At 44.9% G+C, this 18,566-nt stretch overlaps 2 long non-coding RNA genes across 2 annotated transcripts; one reads left to right on the forward strand and one right to left on the reverse strand.

The window, feature by feature from the left end:
• Positions 1–554: 554 nt before the first annotated feature.
• LOC140427448 (uncharacterized) lies at positions 555–3,332 on the reverse strand. Its single transcript, XR_011948494.1, has 3 exons — positions 3,183–3,332; positions 995–1,132; positions 555–865 (listed from the first exon to the last, which is right to left on the reverse strand). It is a non-coding gene; the product is annotated as an uncharacterized lncRNA (long non-coding RNA).
• A 7,802-nt stretch (positions 3,333–11,134) lies between these two features.
• On the forward strand, positions 11,135–15,866 carry LOC140426850 (uncharacterized). Its single transcript, XR_011948312.1, has 3 exons — positions 11,135–11,397; positions 13,111–13,166; positions 13,798–15,866. It is a non-coding gene; the product is annotated as an uncharacterized lncRNA (long non-coding RNA).
• The last annotated feature ends 2,700 nt before the right edge of the window (positions 15,867–18,566 follow it).

Consider the following 18,566-nt stretch of genomic DNA (forward strand, 5'->3'; position numbering starts at 1 on the left):
ATGTAAATAGTTACGTCATATACACACGCTGTACACAACACACACACACACTCTTAGATGCACTCACGACACAATTATATTTATAACCACGTAGGCACATATCTTTGTAAAAAGGGGGGATGTCATGATATTCAAACACACACATCATGATAGACACACCAACAGACAAATCAGAACACACAACACCACAACCAATGACAGAAAGATATAAAAGCACAGACACGACCCCCGGTGGTCAGTATTAGCTGCAGAGGAGGACCAGGACACATCTGCTACCAAACACACTCAGGGAGACAGCACGTGCAGAGTATCCAGAACGAACTGTATTATAAGAGTTAAAATAAAATAGAGTTGTACCACATACAACTGTGTTGGCTCATCTGTGCACCAGAGCACCCAACACCACAATCCTGAAGAGCAAACTTTTTGTCCAACCCTTGTTGGGCCCACCTCTGCCTCCACTATATCTGGGATTGCCCAACTCTGAAACCTATTCTAGACGCCCCCCCCCCCCCCCCCCTTGAAAATCACAATGAGTGATTGTTTCCCCTGGGGATGTGTTCTGCACCCGGAAGCTGTCCCATCCTCTGTTTTCTGTCCCCGGGATTGAAAATCCAATCCATACTGTTTACGGAGCCAATGTCAACTCTGTTCGGACATTTTCATAGAAATTTCATCACATGATCTCCAGCCTCCAACTGCCCACCGAGGTATGGGTCTCTGGGTTGATGGAGGGTGCAGGTGACTGCAGTGACAGCTCCACGGGTGCAGTGTCTTTGGCGTCCTCATCCTCCTTTGCCCTCTGCCGGCTGGAGTTGGTGCTTGATTTGGTTTCGGGGTCAGTCCTTACTCTTCATGCTGCCACCTGTAATTGAAAGAGAAGAGAATGAATGACTGCATGGGCTACCTCGATCATGGCACTGAGCATGACCCTCACCATTCTATGTCAAGACAGTAAGCATCGTTCCTTACTGGATGGAGGCCAGACACTGACCTGGCCGTCTGCACATGAACAGTCCCGAACCTCCCCAGCCAGCTCGGTAGCCCATTCTCCAAATGGTGTGAGCTTCCAGAGATCAGCCATGCTTCCTCACGTCCTCTCTCTGCTATGATTGTTGTGCGTTCACTTGTCCTGCATAAGGAGAGAAGATGGTTTGTGAGAAATTGGGGTGCAGGTGTTGTTCGCATGATGTCAGTCTTTACGCACCTCCCGCTGGCTACTGTGCGCCATGTGGGGTATGCACAGCAGTTAGTTCACAAAGGCTCTTCAGCAGCACCGTCCAGAACACTGAGTTTGAGCAGATAGAAGGATAAGAGGAACAGAGATCAACAGCAAATGTTGCAGCCCACTGCGCCACCTTTGACATTTGGGGCCCGGATAAGGTGGCAGGGCATGCAAATTTGCCTTGTATTAATGAACACATGCAGGCAGGTAGCCCAGCCACCCCCTGATCCCAGGCTGAATATTACATTAGGCAGGTAGGAAGAAATGGGGGTGTCCTATCTTAGTGGGAGCCATGCCCCCTGTTCCACAAAGGGAAACCCCTGAAGAACCGCCCCCCCCGCCATCCTTCCCGCCCTTTGGAGGATTTTGTTTTACAAAAGACAGGCTGCCCAGTCCTGCCTGCCTTTGTCAACCATTTCAGGGCATGGGCCGCATATTATCAGGATGAATTGACTCGGTAACAAGCTTGATTATCTGTTTAAATATGGAAGGTGGTCGAATGACTTCAGGCTGGTGTGGGTTGGCCAATGCAGGGGAGGTGTGGGGAGTGGTTGAGAAGGGTGAAGGTAAAATGCAGCATTCCATCACGGCAAAAAAGGCCCGTAGACAGGTTGAAACCCGGCGGTGGTGGTGGCGAGCTGGTTGGTAAGGCTATAGAAACATAGAATTCCTACGATGCGGAAGGAGGCCATTCGGCCCATTGAGTCTGCACTGACACTCTGAAGGAACACCCTAGCTAGGCCCACTCTCCTGCCCTATCCCCGTAACCCGTGGGGCAGCACGGTAGCATTTTGGATAGTACAATTGCTTCACAGCTCCAGGGTCCCAGGTTCGATTCCGGCTTGGGTCACTGTCTGTGCGGAGTCTGCACATCCTCCCCGTGTGTGCGCGGGGTTCCTCCGGGTGCTCCGGTTTCCTCCCACAGTCCAAAGATGTGCAGGTTAGGTGGATTGGCCATGATAAATTGCCCTTAGTGTCCAAAATTGCCCTTAGTGTTGGGTGGGGTTACTGGGTTATGGGGATAGGGTGGAGGTGTTGACCTTGGGTAGGGTGCTCTTTCCAAGAGCCGGTGCAGACTCGATGGGCCAAATGGCCTCCTTCTGCACTGTAAATTCTATGATAATCTATGATAACCCAACATCCCCATCTAATCTGCACATTTTTGGACTGTGGGAGGAAACCAGAGCACCCGGAGGAAACCCAGGCAGACATGGGGAGAATGTGCAAACTCCACACAAGGCCAAAATTGAACCAGGGTCTCTGGCGCTGTGAGGCCGCAGTGCTAACCTCTGTGCCGCCCGCTATATTTAACTCTTGCCCGCCTCTGATCCCAAATCTAGAGGGACTGAAAGTCCAGCTTTGTGGTCTCAATTGTTTCAGACTTTTACACTCAACCTAAACATTGTCAATCCACAGCCGCACTTCTTCAATACAACAGTCAGTGGTTGAAATATTCCTGCTTTCACACAAGAGCCTGTGCTGCTCATAACCTGAGCAAACCTACTGCTGAACTTGTCTGTAGGCCTGAGCTCCAATTAAGGCGTCACTGTTTTAATAGCAGCGCATACAAATTTATGCCTCCAGGCTGGAACAGATTTTTTTTTATAAAGCAGGACATAGTAGAACTCTTTGGAATAAAAGAATGTATAAAAAAGAGAATCTCCAATAAGGATGCCCTTTACAAATCAAACCATTCAATTCAATACGACTCTAAGATCTAAATGACAAAAGGGAAGGAGAATTACATTAAATAAAATACCTTGAGGAAGTGACCATTCAGGGTTTTGTCAATCAAAAATACGTGTTTAGGAGGTACTAAAGGTTCAGTTACAGGTTGTAGAGGTCAGTTGGTCAAGTAAAGGTCTTGTTTACACTGCATGAGGCACATTACTAATCAATCGCACATATTGGGTATAATAATAATAATGATCTTCATTGGTGTCACAAGTAAGCTTACATTAACACTGCATTGAAGTTACTGCGATAACACAGTCTTCCCAGCCACTGGTCATTACAAATCTTGGCACGTTTATTTGGGTTTTACCGCTGACTGCATGAGATCCCATCATGATAGGGCCAGCTGCCATACCCTGAGGGCTATACAATACAAAACCTGCAACAAAAGAAAACCATCCATGTAAGTTCCCATCCAAAAGTATCTACCTGATAATTTTGTCTTTTTTGTTTTGTTAAGGCTGGTGTCATTCTAAATATTAAGATTTGCAACTTAGACTCAAAGCCAATTATATTGGACTGAGAGGAGAACTAGCTAAGGTTGAATGGGTAATTAGACTGAAAGCTGTGGACATAAATAAGCAATGGGAAGCCATTTAAAGAAACAATTCAAAATATTCAACAAGAATACATTCCATTGAAAAACAAAAACTCAGCTAGACAGATCCAATGACTTACCCAGGAACATCACGACAATATTCAATTAAAAGAAAAGGCGGTTGGAAAGAACAGTAGCAAGCCTGAGGATTGGGTTAAGATTCTCCACCTTGGTCAGCCGGTAGTGGGGTTCCTGATGCGGCGGAGAATCGTGCATTGGGGAAAAATCGGGATTGGTGTCAGCTTCTGATGCTCCGGCCCCCCGCTGGCAGCGGGATCGAGGCACGCACCCACGTGCCACTGGGAGGATGCAAATGGATGCAGATGAATCTTCATGACCATTTGAAATGAAAATCGCTTATTGTCACAAGTAGGCTTCAAATGAAGTTACTGTGAAAAGCCCCTAGTCGCCACATTCCGGCGCCTGTTCGGGGAGGCTGGTATGGGAATCGAACCGTGCTGCTGGCCTGCCTTGTTCTGCTTTAAAAGCCAGCGATTTAGCCCAGTGTGCTAAACCAGCCCCTAATTTGCATCCAATTAGCAGGCCAGGCACCATATTCTCTGGGCCCTCGTGATTCTCGGTCTTCTGGGCTGGGAATCACATGAGTGAGAATCACTACTGGTTCATCATAAGTGTGGCCTGACATGGTGGACATTGCCGTGGGCCAAAGGGGTAACTTGCCCCCAAAGTACATCCGAGGGCCACCCTCCCCCCACAGTGCAAGACCTGCATTCCATCACCCCTTTCATGTTTGAGTGGTTTTGAAGTGCTCAGCTGGAAATTGACAGCACTTAATTCTCTTTGAAGTGGCTGATATTTGTAAACATTAGTTGTGGCATTTCAGAGTTACTCAAGCATGAAGAAAGATGAATCAAGCAAGGCTATAGCTGTGTGTGTGCTTCTGTGTGTGTGTTTGTGTGTGTGTAGCCTGTCAATCACAGCCCATTGAGGGAAATGAATGAATAACTTGCAGCTCATGGGTCTGAGGGGTTTAAGCACATGCCATTGCTTTCTCTTTCCAAGAATGGAAACGTGGTACTTCCTGTGTCTGAGCCAGCAGGTGTATTGCTCAGGTGAGTCTAACAACAGTATTTCTTTTCATTGCCTCTCTCTGGACTATTCTCTAGCTTCCAGACAGGGCTCTCTTTTCTGGGAGGCTTCCCAACAGGGGTCTCTTTTCTAGGGGGCTTCCTGACAGGTTTCTCTTTTTTGGGGTGGTTTCCTGACAGGTTTATCCTTTCTGGGGGGCTGCCTGACAGTGGTCTCTTTACTGAGGGGTCTGTGGGGAGTCTCCCTATTTAGGAAGTCTCCCTATTTAGGGGGTCTCTGACGGGTCTCCCATTTAGGGGTCTCTGGGGGTGGGTCGGGTCACCCACGTACTTGGGGATGGGGGGACCCAGAAAATCCGGGATTCAGGGGCTGATTTGCGATGCGGGAGGGGGAGGGGGGGTGGTTGGCCAGCACGAGACATCGCTATCGGGCCACCTGCTCGAAATGGCGGCCCAATTGCGGGATTCCCTCAGGAATCGCTCGTAATCCTCACCATGCATAGATTTACATGGCAGTGAATTGCTTCCTGATCTGGGAGCACAAATCAATTTCAATTCACTTGCGGGAGGACATGATAGTCTCCCAAATGGAGAATTTCACCCTGGGAGTGTTTTGGAAACCAGCAAAATGCCACCGCAAAACCTGATAAAAAGGGATAAAATCAAATACCAGAGTAAATTAATCAGGAATATAAAAACAGATTGCAAGAGGTTTTACCAGTGAGAAGGAAAAGAGTTGCTCCCTTTCGAGTCAGGAGAAATGGATATGGGGAATGAAGAATGGCAGAGACATTGAACAAACCTTTTATGTTTGTCTTTGCAGTTGAAGATACAAATTTGATACCAGAAATAGAGGGTAACCTCAGTGCCAAAAAGAATGAGACTATTAGGATAATAAATATCAGCTGAGGAGACTAAAATCTGGCAAATTCCAAAGGATCCGATGACCTACATTCAAGAGTTCTAAAAGAGACAAAGCTAGGTGGGAATATAAGCTGTGACAAGGACACAAAGATGCTGCAAAGAGATAGAAACAGGTTAAACGATTGGATAACAAGCTGGGAGATGGAGTATAATCTGGGGAAGTGTGAGGTGGTTTGATTCTAAGAATAAAAAAGCAGAATATTGTTTAAAAGGGAACCTTCAATTTCTGTAATAGGTGATTGTAGTCCAACACTGGAGGGAACTTGGTGGCTTAAATCATTGAATAATATGTGTGGGGTGGGTGATATGTGGGGAGAGAGGTATAAAGAAAGGGAGAGAGTAAATAGTAAACCATAACTTGGGTTAATTTTCCTGCCTGCCTTTACACCGGCACATCTTTGGTGGATTGATATTTGCTGCTGACTCACATCTATATCTCAGAGCTTAGGAAATGTTCTAGGGTCAGATTTCTTTTAATAAAATTGGTGGGCCTCCGGCAGGATGCTAATCTATTTTGGAGGAAGGGGTGAAAATTGTTGTTCCAGGCTTTGGAAGCTTGCAGTAACGCAACCTGGCTGAATGCTGGGAAATAACAAGTCATTTACTTCTATGAATAAAAATATTAAAAATGGAACTTGAAGGAATATAATTGAATGGGAGGGGGAGGGGATCAGTTCCACTTCTTCGAGCGGAGGAATCACAGAATTTTTACTGTGCAGAAAGAGGCCATTTGGCTCAGAGACTCTGCACTGGCTCTCTGAAGGAGCATTCTACCCAGTCCTACTCCCCGACCTCATCCTCACAACTTTGCACAATCTTTCTTTTCAGATACCATTCCCTTTTGAATACCTCGATTGAACCTGCCGCCGTCACCTCCTCAGAAAGCTCATTCCACACTGCAACCACTCTCTGGGTGAAAAATCATTTTCCTCACATCACTTCTACTCCTTTCCCCCATTATTTTAAATTGGTGCCCTCTAGTTCTTGATGCACTCTAGAGGGGGAACAATTTCTCACTATTTACCCTGTCCATACCCCTCAGGATCTTGAATACCTCTATCAAGTCTCTTCTCAGCCTTCTTTTCTACAAGGAAAACAATCCCCACCTATCCAATCTGTACTCATATCTACAGTTCTTTATCTCTGGAATCATTCTTGTGAATCTCCTCTGTACTCTCTGCAGTGCCTACACATCCTTCCCCTTCCTCACATCTGGGGCCCAAAACGGACGCCGTGTTCCAGTTGGGGCTTATCCAATGTCTTCTACAAGTTCAGCATGACCTCCTTACTCTTGTACTCAATGTCCCTATTAATAAAACCTAAGATACTTTATACTTCATTAATTGCTCCCTCAATGTCCCTGCCAGCTTCAATTACTTATTTACATATACACCAAGGTCCCTCTGTTCCAGCACCTCCTTTAGAGTTTCTCCCTTTATATTATACTGTCTCTTCATAATCGTCCTGCCAAAATGAATTGCTTCACACTTCTCTGCATTGAACTTCATCTGCCACTTGTCTGCCCAAATCACCAACATGTCTGTGTCCTTTTGAAGTTCAAGACATTCCTCATCACCGTTGACAATTTTTCCAATCTTCGTATCATCTGCAAATTTTGAAACCATGTCTTGAACACTGCAGTCTAGGTCATTAATATATATCAGGAAGAGCAAGGGTCCCAACACTGTGCCCTGGGGAACTGCAAACCTTCTTCGATTCTGAAAGAACAGAGTCAAATATTAGCACTGTTGCTTCACAGCGCCAGGGTCCCAGGTTCAATTCCCGGCTTGGGTCACTGCCTGTGCGAAGTCTGCACGTTCTCCCCATATCTGCGTGGGTTTTCTCCGGGTGCTCCAGTTTCCTCCCACAAGGCCAGAAAGAGGTGCTTGTTAGATGAATTGGACATTCTGAATTCCCCCTCGGTGTATCCGAACAGGCGCCGGAATGTGGCGACTAGGGGATTTTGACAGTAACTTCATTACAGTGTTAATGTAAGCCTACTTGTGACACTATTCAGGATTATTATTATTAATTGCCATTTTTCCATCCATTATAACACTATACAGCAAGAAGTCTTACAACACCAGGTTAAAGTCCAACAGGTTTGTTTCGTGTCACTAGCTTTCGGAGCGCTGCTCCTTCCTCAGGTGAATGAAGAGGTATGTTCCAGAAACATATATATAGACAGATTCAAAGATGCCAGACAATGCTTGGAATGTGAGCATCAGCAGGTGATTAAATCTTTACAGATCCAGAGATGGGGTACCCCCAGGTTAAAGAGGTGTGAATTGTGTCAAGCCAGGACAGTTGGTAGGATTTCGCAGGCCAAATGGTGGGGGATGAATGTAATGCAACATGAATCCCAGGTCCCGGTTGAGGCCGCACTCATGTGTGCGGAACTTGGCTATAAGTTTCTGCTCGGCAATTCTGCGTTGTTGCGCGTCCTGAAGGCCGCCTTGGAGAACGCTTACCCGGAGATCAGAGGCTGAATGCCCTTGACTGCTGAAGTGTTCCCCGACTGGAAGGGAACATTCCTGCCTGGTGATTGTTGCGCGATGTCCGTTCATTCATTGTCGCAGCGTCTGCATGGTCTCGCCAATGTACCACGCTTCGGGGCATCCTTTCCTGCAGCGTATGAGGTAGACAACGTTGGCCGAGTCGTACGAGTATGTTCTCATGATGGTATCCATGTCGATGATCTGGCACGTCTTGCAGAGATTGGCATGGCAGGGTTGTGTGGTGCCATGGCAATCTCTGCAAGACGTGCCAGATCATCGACATGGATACCACCATTACACATGAGAACACCACCCACCAGGCACGCGGTACATATTAGTGCGACTCGGCCAACGTTGTCTACCTCATACGCTGCAGGAAAGGATGTCCCGTAGCGTGGTACATTGGCAAGACCATGCAGACGCTGCGACAATGAATGAACGGACATCGCGCAACAATCACCAGGCAGGAATGTTCCCTTCCAGTCGGGGAACACTTCAGCAGTCAAGGGCATTCAGCCTCTGATCTCCGGGTAAGCGTTCTCCAAGGCGGCCTTCAGGACGCGCAACAACGCAGAATCGCCGAGCAGAAACTTATAACCAAGTTCTGCACACATGAGTGCGGCCTCAACCGGGACCTGGGATTCATGTCGCATTACATTCATCCCCCACCATCTGGCCTGCGAAATCCTACCAACTGTCCTACCTACTAACTGGCCCACAACTGTTCACAATTTGGCCCACAACTGTTCACAATTTACATAGATGATTTGGAGTTGGGGACCAAGGGCAATGTGTCCAAGTTTGCAGACGACACTAAGATAAGTGGTAAAGCAAAAAGTGCAGAGGATACTGGAAGTCTGCAGAGGGATTTGGATAGGCTAAGTGAATGGGCTAGGGTCTGGCAGATGGAATACAATGTTGACAAATGTGAGGTTATCCATTTTGGTAGGAATAACAGCAAAAAGGATTATTATTTAAATGATAAAATATTAAAACATGCTGCTGTGCAGAGAGACCTGGGTGTGCTAGTGCATGAGTCCCAAAAAGTTGGTTTTCAGGTGCAAAAGGTGATTAAGAAGGCAAATGGAATTTTGTCCTTCATTGCTAGAGGGATGGAGTTTAAGACTAGGGAGGTTCTGCTGCAATTGTATAAGGTGTTAGTGAGGCCACACCTGGAGTATTGTGTTCAGTTTTGGTCTCCTTACTTGAGAAAGGACGTACTGGCACTGGAGGGTGTGCAGAGGAGATTCACTAGGTTAATCCCAGAGCTGAAGGGGTTGGATTACGAGGAGAGGTTGAGTAGACTGGGACTGTACTCATTGGAATTTAGAAGGATGAGGGGGGATCTTATAGAAACATATAAGATTATGAAGGGAATAGATAGGATAGATGCAGGCAGGTTGTTTCCACTGGCGGGTGAAAGCAGAACTAGGGGGCATAGCCTCAAAATAAGGGGAAGTAGATTTAGGACTGAGTTTAGGAGGAACTTCTTCACCCAAAGGGTTGTGAATCTATGGAATTCCTTGCCCAGTGAAGCAGTAGAGGCTCCTTCATTAAATGTTTTTAAGATAAAGATAGATAGTTTTTTGAAGAATAAAGGGATTAAGGGTTATGGTGTTCGGGCCGGAAAGTGGAGCTGAGTCCACAAAAGATCAGCCATGATCTCATTGAATGGTGGAGCAGGCTCGAGGGGCCAGATGGCCTACTCCTGCTCCTAGTTCTTATGTTCTAACTGTCCTGGCTTGACACAATTCACACCTCTTTAACCTGGGGTTACCCCATCTCTGGATCTGTAAAGATTTAATCACCTGATAATGCTCGTATTCCAAGCATTGTCTGGCATCTTTGAATCTGTCTATATATATATGTTTCTGGAACATACCTCTTCATTCACCTGAGGAAGGGGCAGTGCTCCGAAAGCTAGTGACATCAAAACAAACCCATTGGACTTTAACCTGGTGTTGTAAGACTTCTTACTGTGCTCACCCCAGTCCAACGCCGGCATCTCCACACCAACACTATACAGCACAGCACACAGCATCTTTGATGCTGAAGGTTTCTATGGTGCCAAACATGGTAAATACATCACGTGACTTATTCCTATCATCTGCACATCATTTCAAAACAGCTGTTAATATTTGCCCAGATGTATTGAATTCTTGGCATCAGTTCTTATAGAAAATCCTGGTAGCAGAGAGAAGAACAGCCTCTTCAGGATTGTACCACCAGATCTTCAGGGAAAATCTGCCCTGATGGTTAGCTAGGAAGAGCAGTCCCTATACCCTTTAGTAAACACTCAGTGACTTATGCAGATATTCCACCTACATTCTCCTTCAGACCCACCTCTCCTCCTTTTGTTACATTTGTTGGGGGATAGTTCTGAAGCACTGACTTGATGTAACTTATTCAGCATCGACTGGCAGTAAAAACTGGATCCTGAATGGTTTCGCTCGTCTCTCCCTTAACCATAGGAGACTCATCAAGAAAGCATTTTCAGTCTGAACTAAACACATCATAGAATCATAGGATCCCTACAGTGTAGAAGGAGGCCATTCAGCCCATCGAGTCTGCACCAACTCTTTGGAAGAGCACCCTACTGAGGCCCACATCCCCACCCCATCCCCGTAACCCCACCTAACCTTTTGGACAATAAGGGGAAATTCTGCAAGGACAATCCATCTAACCTACACGTCTTTGGACTGTGGGAGGAAACCGGAGCACCCGCAGGAAACCCACGCAGACACAGGGAGAAAGTGCAACCTCCACACAGACAGTCATCCAAGCCGCAATTGAACCCGGATCCCTGGCACTGTGAGGCAGCAGTGCTAACCATTGTGCCACCGTGCTGCCCCAATCAAACAAGCATTTAAAACTTGATAATAAAGGGAGTATTAAACCAGCAAATTATATCATTATCCATTGACAGAAATATCTCAGATCATGAAATCCTGTAAACAATCAAACAGGAATGAGTAAGCAGTTTTACTGGTACTAACATGTAAAGGTTGATTAGTGATGGACAGCTACTCTGATTAAAGGACTTTAGAGCTTTGGTTCTGCTACAGGAAGCATTTTGTTTCAGATTTTGTGCCAACAACACAGATTATTTTGTCTGCCTTCTGCCCTGAAATGGATGTTGACCCACTTCTCATTTTGCAGCACTCATTTTCCAACACACCGGGTATGTGTTATCTAAAGCAGAAGACTAATGGAGAATTCAGGAAAGGAATTCTGATCACAATGTGCAAACTCAGCCGGAATTGGTTGAAGAAAACATTTTTGAGCAAACCCTGGATAAATGGAAAAAAAACAGACGAGGGAAGAGAAAGGACATCAGGATTTCAAAATAAAGAAACTTTGGAACAGCAGGTGACCAGCAACTGAAAGAGAAATTTAGATTAACGTTTTGAATGTGACAAACAATTGAGGTTTAAACATCCATCTGCAAATTTAACCGAGCTTTTTCTTTCCGACGCCAGTGGCCTTCTGTATATTTCTAGCATTCTCTCTTTTTATTTAAGATGCAAGTTGTGTCTGAAAACTAGCATGAATGTGTTTAAAGGGCGCAGTCACTGTACTGGGAAATCTTCCAGTAGTCTCAGTTCCTGGAACCGCTCTGATTATCCCCCACACAAACTCTGGTGCGTGGCTCCTATGACAACTTCAAATTGCATCGCGAAATGCACCTTTTTAAAGAGAGCTTTTAAAAGCTTAAAAAGAAACCTAGGGGCAAGTGTGATGATGCCACCAAATGTGCTCTGTGTATAGTTCACGTTCTGTACCATTAACATCGCCTCTTCAAAGCATTAATTTCTGTGATGGATAAAAGTTCACCTTTGTCAAAGTTACCAGCTGCTACAAAGCTGAACGGTGTACAGGTCGCAGTAAGTGGTGGTGATGGCAACAGAGGAAGTTCACTGTGTGAGCTCTGACGCTGACATTGTTGCTGATGAAAATTCATTAATAATTACCTTCTCGGTAAAATACAGAAGTAAATGGGGAAAAGGCTTCTGCTTTTAACACGGTACTTCTGACATTTTGTGTACATTTTAGAAGTTCCCAGAAGGCCTATTCAGAAAACTGTTCCTATGGTGCACCACACAGCTTCTTTTCTTTTCACGTTCCAGCTCTGTAAACGCGCCAGTCCTTTTCAATGGACTCCCATTCATTTTCAACTCATAATTAAAGGGAACCACTTTCATGAAAAAGCAAATGTTGGGCAAGCATAACTTTGTTTCTCATCACAATTATGTAACTGTGTTAACATAATGGTGCAGTGCTTTACTCCCTCATTCCCCTCTCTTATTCTTCAGAAGGTTCTTATCCATGCTGTGGTCTTCCTTCATAAGAAGTAAAAACAATCCTTAACCTAACGTTTTAAAATAATTTTGAGTACCCCCCAATTTTTTTTTCCAATTAAGGGGTAATTTAACGAGGCCAATCCACCTACCCTGCACATCTTTTTGGGTTGCGGGGGTGAGACCCATGGAGACTCAGGGAGAAAGTGCAAACTCCACATGGACAGTGACCAGGGGCCAGGATGGAACCTAGCGGTCATTCTAATGGATGACCTCGAGGGGTCAATATCAGCAGGTTGTGCAATCATCGAGAGGCTTTCACAGTGGCCCAATCCTCTTCTGACATCACCTCCCGGAACTCGTGCACTTTCACCAGTAATCGCCACAGAGGCATGGAAAGCTTGGATGATTCCTCCCGGCCTCCCCATCGCACATTGCCAATATAGTATCAGAAATATTCTTTGGCTGTGATCCAGTTAACTGGGCAAAACCTGGGATCTTCCTTGACTGGTTCATTACCACCTGCAGTGAGACATTGGGCAGCAACTCAGGATGCTTTTCAATTATACTTACGTAATTATTTCAAGCAATATAAAGGTTTAAGCACCGTCTCTTTTGCAAAACGTTAACCTGTTTCTTAGCTGGGTCTACTGATGGTGTCCTTTTCAATGAAATTTACATTTCACCACTTTACATTAATCAATGGCATTGAGAATCTTGAAAAATGCTGAAAACGGGCTCTTTCAGCTCATGGCTGTAATTATTTTTTCTTGTTTCGTGACAGAAAATTGGAAAACATCGAGGAAAACCGGATGCTCAGAGAAGGAACAGTGGAATCAGGTATCAGAATGGACTGAGAACTGGTTGTTTTTGTATTCCGTTTTGTGTTTGGATGTGATGTTTACAGGTGTCTCTACTCAGCTTTTGCTCCATATTTCTGCCGCAGCTCAATATGTCAGATGCAAGTGTTCGCAGCTCCCTCTAAAGGAGAAGGTAACCAAGATCGCCATCAAGCTCCAGTGATGAACCGTAGCCCCACCTCTCCCCCACCACCCACCCCAGAGTGGCTTTGTTGTATTTCTGGCATACTCCTCCCAGACAGAACAAAGACCTGTTACTCACATTTCCCCTTTCCTGGCACTGCCTTGAGTAAACAGAATCCTCCAAAACAATATAATGCTTCCTGTACTGTGGCTTGTTTCAATTGTGGTTCTGCCTGATCTGCCTGTGCGTAATACTCCTGCTGTTCCTCTCAGCAATGAATCCTGCAGATGAACGATACGAGCAGAGAGAGCGAGGATGTTTTTTATACTTCCTTTCTTCAACATGTATTCAGTATTTTATAATTTTGGCAGGCGAGCTTTAAATTGAATTGAGCTGAGCATCAGCTGTAGTAGTACAATGATGGCTGAATCACAAGATTTTAATATATATAATATAATAATATAATAATCTTTATTGTCACAAGTAGGCTCACATTAACACTGCAATGAAGTTACTGTGAAAATCCCCTAGTCGCCACATTCCGGCGCCTGTTCGGGTACACAGAGGGAGAACTCAGAATGTCCAAATTATCTAACAAGCATGTCTTTCGGGACTTGTGAGAGGAAACTGGAGCACACGGAGGAAACCGACGCAGACACAGCGAGAATGTGAAGACTCCACACAGACAGTGACCCAAGCCGGGAATCGAACCTGGGACCCTGGAGCTGTGAAGCAACATTTCTAACCACTGTGCTACTATGGATTTTAGAATCCAAAATCAAGGTCGACACTCTAGCGCAGTGCTGAGGGAGCATTGCACTGTCAGAGGTCCCGCATCTTTTAGATAAGACTGCTCGGGTAGATGTAAAAGATCCCGCGACTCTATGTCAAAGAAGAGCAGGTGAGTTGTCCCTGGTGTAATATAAAAACAAAAAGAGCTAGAAATACTAAACAGGTCTGGCAGCATCTGTGTAGAGAGAGAAACAGAGGATGCGATCGAACCAAATGGGATCAATGTCCCATAGTGAGCACGTTTAGACATGTGTTTCCTAGCGTTTGTAGCACTGAGAAACACAGGCTATGTAACCCGACTCTGGGTAGGTACGGAGCCTCAGTGGGAAATGTGCGGCTAAGGCCGCACTTAGTCCCATTTCCTGCACTGAGGAGCACTGCTCACCGATACTTCTCAGTGCAGGGAGAGACTGGGGCGCTATTTTTAAATGTCATCCCAATCTCTTGACCCCCAAACACGACCCCCAAATTCCCCCAAGCCCCAACGTACTTATAAGGGATTTTCCCCTCACCTGCTTCACGTGCAGAGGGCATCCCCAGGCCCGATCACCACCGCACTAAATATTTCAGCTTAGCACCTTGGCACTGCCAGCCTGGCACCCTGTCCGTATCACCTGGGCAATGCCAGGCTGGCACTCACATGGCACTGCCCGGTTGCCAGGCTGGCAGTCCCAGGCTGGCACTAGCAGTTCTAGGGTGCCACCATGCTCAGAGGGCAAGCCACTGGGGGCATCCAATCCCCTGGGAAACCCTCACGAGTGCCGTTCCATCTGGTCCCCGTTTATGGAGACCAGCACTGAATAGTGCTCACCCGAGGTCTCCAAGGCAAAGGAGAGAGAGCAATGCCTTTGTTACCTCAGGAAACTGCATACTTTAGTGAGACTAGCTGTCTCACACGAATATGCAGATTTTCAAAAAAGTGATCCTGCCCACAATGGGCGGGCTTCATATCGCGGCGTCTCACGAGATTGCTTTTCAGGCGCAGCGTGGCCAGTAGAGCGCGCCTAGAGTTAATGTTTTGGCTCAAATATGGTTCTTCTAAAGATGGAGTGATCATATTTAGCTGGCCAGGATTTTCCAGTCTCGCGGTCAATGGACCTTCAGCTGGTCCGCCATATTTTCCATCTCGCGACAATTTTCACCCATTGGGCTGGATTCTCTGGCACCCCAGCCGTGTGTTTCTCGGTCGCAAGCTGTTCACTGGCAGTGAAATTCTGTACTCTCGCCGTTTGGCAATGGGATTTCCCATGGAAGCCACACCACGCCGCCAGGAAACCCAGGGCAGGGATGCACTGCCAGTGGGAACAGAGAATTCCAACGGCTGGAGAATTCCAGCCATTAACTCTGTTTCACCCTCCACAAATGATGCCAGTATTTCCGGCATTTTCAGTTTTTATTTTAGATCCCCGGCTTCCACAATATTTTGCTTTTAATTTAGTAATTTAGAGTTATCCCTGTGGTATTATCATAACTGTAAGAACTGCAAGGGTGTTGTGATACACCACTGTATTTCCCTAGCATTGTACATAGTTATATAATAGTTGTGTGTAACGTGGCCCTGTAATCCTGTGTATTGTACTGTAGCTCTGTAGAGGTTCGGTCACCTGTATGTAACCTGACCTGGCCACGGAGAGCTCCGCCTTGGCCACTCCCCCGGGAGTTAGGTATAAGACCCAGCTTCTGAGACCTGACCCATTTTGTCTGGGGTCGTCTGTGTTGAGTAAGCTTCCTATGTAGTGTATTAAAGCCTTGGTTAAAGTCTCACATGTCTTTGTGGTTCTTGACGCTTAGTGCATCAAAGGGTTAATGAAATGTCTAGAGTAGCCACTCGAGGGAGCTACAGCTACAAGTATGTAAGGCATTGATGCTAAGCCTTGTGGGAGAAAGTAGTGCAGGAGTTAGCTGGAGACAGACAGAAGTAAAAATAGTGTGAGTAAGAGCAGATCATAGTTTATAACAGCATAAAGATTAGTTGTAGATTAGTGTAGTGTGTATGTTAATAACCAACAGTGTATTATTTAGGAGTATGTGTAGAATCTAAACTAGTAGTATTAATAAATTTATAGCTTTGTTCAAGTTCAAGTTATTTTGCGTTTTTTGTGAACAATACGCCAACCATCCTGAATTTAGCAACACAAAGAACACCACATGGTACCAGGAGTTTATTTCTACAAGTAAGAAGTGATTAAGGCAATAAAGATTAGCACAAGAATATTGAAGAAAACAATCAAGAAGCTACGAAACTCAGAAAATCTACAAAGAAGACAAACCATGTTTAGCAACACAAAGAACACCATAATCTCTGGTCATTAAAGTAGCCCCAGGTGACGATAGGCTGCTTTCTCCTTTGAGGGTGGGGCCTGGAGCAATGACAGGTGGTGATTTAACCTGAGGAGTAAGGTTGAGAAGGTAGGGCCTTCATGAACAACCTCAGCCAGTATAGGAATTGAACCTGTGCTGCTGGCCTTGCTCAGCATCAATAAACCAGCTGTCCAGCCAACTGAGCTAAACCAACCCCATAATTATCCCTCCAACAACATCACAAGAAACAGATTATCTAAACATTGCTGTTTATGGGTGTTTACTAAGCACAAACTAGCTCCACATTACAATATTGACCACACTTCAAAAAGTACTTCCTTGGCTGCAAAATGATTTGAGATGTCAGCGGCCATGAAAAAAGCTAATGCAAGTCTTTCAAGTTTTTCTTTTTAATGAGCACCATTTGATTCAGATATTTAGAGTAACATTTGTTAAGCTCTGGGACCTTATGGTATAAAATGGCATGACATGGCATATTAGGAACATAGAATTAATTCATACAGAGGAATTGCACAACAACCTAACACAATAAAGGCAAAATTATAAAGGAATGTAGGTCATAGACAGAACATGTTATGGATCAGGTACATTTGATAGAGTTGACATTGGATACTTATGTACTTATCAGATTATGCTAAGTGTGTACAGTTTAAAACACGTCTGCTTGAACAAACATATTTCGGCAGATCTTGACTTTGTGCAATTGCAAAATGGGTCATAGTTATCACCCTCACTTAACCTCACAAGTATGTGCTATTTAAAGGGATCATCAATCATATTAATTGCTGATTGAACTTTACTGGCTATTGTTGAGTTTGTCTAACTATATATATTTATAATATTATGGGCCAGGGTTTAGAGAACCCCAAAGTGTATCATGGAATTCACCTGACCCACAACTTTTAATAGATTGTAGGTATGGGGAGCACACGGCCCACTCTACAGGTATGGTACAGCAGAAAATGGACCAGTGGTTTTTAAAACAAAACAATGTTTATTCTATGAACTCAAGTTAACCTTTCTAAAACAAACAGTGAATATCTTAGCAACCATTAATTCAAATACATCCCCCAAAGAATAAAACACTAAGTAATCTGTATGCTGTTCTTTTAACATCGAAAAACATAACAAACCTCTAAACAGGAGCATATTAGGGTTTACATTCAATACTGAAATCATTTATAATTCTGATTTCACCAAATGATTAAGATAGTCTTTGGATGGCATAGATCAACAGCAGTTCAGCTCACAGACACACCCAAGCTTTTCTCAAACTGAGACCAAAAAAGCAGTAGAGTTCAGCACCACCCACACTATGACATCACTCCAGTAACATTAGCAGCTCCATTTCTTAAAGGTACATTTCTTAAACACCCATTTTTTAAAGGGTACTCTCACATGACACCTCCCCCCCACCCAAGAAAAAATAATACACCATCAACTTCAACATGGTTTCATTTTTCCCCTTTTCACCATCCTTTAAGAAATGCACACAGTAAATATACTTTTTGTTTCAAAAAGCACAACACACGCAAACAGGTACAATAATATAGTCCATTTTTTCATTCTTCTTCCTCCAACTGAAATTGCTTCTGTTCATCACATTCGTGACAAAGCATCAACTATCACGTTTTCTCATCCTGCCACATGCACTCTTTTGAAATGAAATGGCTGTAACAGTAAACTCCAGCGAAACAGCCTTGCATTGTTATTCCGGAATCACTCCAAAAATGTCAACGGATTATGATCAGTGTATATAACGGTGTCAGATGGATTGCTGGTCACATAAATGTGAAAATGTTGCAAAGCCAGCACCAAACTCAAAGTCTCCTTCTCAATCGTCGAATACTTTTTCTGGTGAGAATTCAATTTCTTTGAAAAATAACCAACAGGCCGCTCTAGCCCTTCGTCGTCGTCTTGTAGAAGCACCGCACCTACGCCCACCTCGCTCGCATCAACAGCCACTTTGAATGGTCTGGTATAATTTGGGATGGCTAACATAGGAGCAATGGTTAACACAACCTTCAGGCCGTCGAATGCCTGTTGACACTCCGCTGTCCACTGGAATTTGTTACGCTTCTTGAGCAAGTCAGTCAGTGGAGCGACCACACTGTAAAATTGGGTACAAATATCCGGTAAAAT

Source organism: Scyliorhinus torazame, chromosome 7 (assembly GCF_047496885.1).
Source record: "Scyliorhinus torazame isolate Kashiwa2021f chromosome 7, sScyTor2.1, whole genome shotgun sequence".
Lineage (NCBI taxonomy): Eukaryota > Metazoa > Chordata > Chondrichthyes > Carcharhiniformes > Scyliorhinidae > Scyliorhinus > Scyliorhinus torazame.